Raw genomic sequence first — 1,654 nt, 5'->3', positions numbered from 1 at the left:
TGCCAGGCGCGTGTGTGTGCATGCCCAAGATCCCAAGAGGAGAATGGAGGAGAAGGGATTGTGGCATGGCCATCCCCCCTGGGGGGTGATTTCTCACTTTCTGTCTCGCTGTCTCTCTCTGCTGTCTGGTGAGCGTACGTACCCTATAGCAAGAACCTCTCCAAAAAAAAAAAACTCCTTGAGTGGTATACATTCGATTCAGATGAGGCTGTAAATCAACACCTTGTTCTTTTTTTTTTTTTTTTTGCCAATAAAGACAAGTCCTTCTATGAATGAGGGATTAGGAGGCTCACTGAACGATAGCAAAAGGTTATCAAACAAAACAGGCAATAGACCACTGATTAATCTTTGTTCTTTCTATAAATAAATGACCTTTGAAAAACATAGAAAAAAATACATCATGACTTTTCTGACAACCCAGTATTTGTTGAAAGAGTACCAATCTGTATTTTTATGCATTGTAACTCTAAATGTGGAATTAAAAGCTTCCTTTCCAATGTCAGGAATGATATGCAGTAGGTGGGAAACAGAGTGGTCTTCTCGTTTCTCAATCACACTGATCCTAAAAGCAGATTTTCTTTATTTATGTTGACATGCACTTTCTCAACAAAAGGGATCTGGGAATGGTAGGGGGACCATTTGTCCTCTTGTCACTTTGTCACTAAACTCTTAAACCTTTTTTTTTTTTTTTTTTTAGCAGTGTTGAACCAAGGGTGTATCATTTTGAACATATCCCTCTAAATGCCAAAAATATTTTCAGTAATAACCATGTAGTGAAACAAAATAAATAATGGCTGCAAAAAGCCCAGGGGAGAAGGTTTTAAATTTTTTTGACTCTCTATATGAATATCAGAAAAATATTATTAGTAAAAGTGAAAGTAAATATTCTAATAGCAAAACGAAAAAGTAGTTGGGGACCAGCAGTTAGCATAATGGCTTTGTCGCTGGACTCCCACGTAGTCCAACGCGGTGTGCATCCTGGACCCAGTGGCTTAAAACTCACGCTGGGCGCGTGTGCGTGCATGCCCAAGATCCCAAGAGGAGAATGGAGGAGAAGGGATTGCGGCATGGTCATCCCCCCTGAGGGGTGATTTCTCGCTTTATGTCTCTCTGTCTCTCTCTGCCTGTCTGGCGGCGAGCGTACGTGTCCTATAGCAAAAACCTCTTCAAAAAAAAGAAAAAGAAAAAGTAGTAATGGATTGATACTTGTTCATTTTATTTATATTTTATTGTGAAAGTAGGGGGGAGAGGAAATAGGCTCACAGCTATGGTAGTGTGAGCTGCTAAGGTGCTGGGCTCTGCAGGCTGGGGCCACAGAGGAGAAGTGGGTTTGATTCCTGGTCTGATCTAAAAGATAGGCTTGATTGCATGCACCTGTAATCCCAGCAACTCAGGAGGCTGAGGTAGGACGATCATGAACTCAAGGCTGGCCTGGAAAACAGAGAGGAACCATGTGCTTATGGTCCCAGCTGAGAAACTGAGGCAAGAGGATCCTGATATGGTAAGACCCTGTCTTAAAAAAAAAAAAGTGAAAAACCATAGAAAAACATATTTACATAATACTCTATCTCAGTAAGGGATGGGATAGTACCTTTTCTTCTTTAAGTCTAAATAACTTCATCAGAACTGACCGTTTTGCATTTTTTTTTTTTTG

This window comes from Tupaia chinensis, unplaced genomic scaffold, assembly GCF_000334495.1.
Source record: "Tupaia chinensis unplaced genomic scaffold, TupChi_1.0 Scaffold000647_1, whole genome shotgun sequence".
Taxonomy (NCBI): Eukaryota; Metazoa; Chordata; class Mammalia; order Scandentia; family Tupaiidae; genus Tupaia; species Tupaia belangeri.
This window is presented reverse-complemented; position numbering follows the sequence as displayed.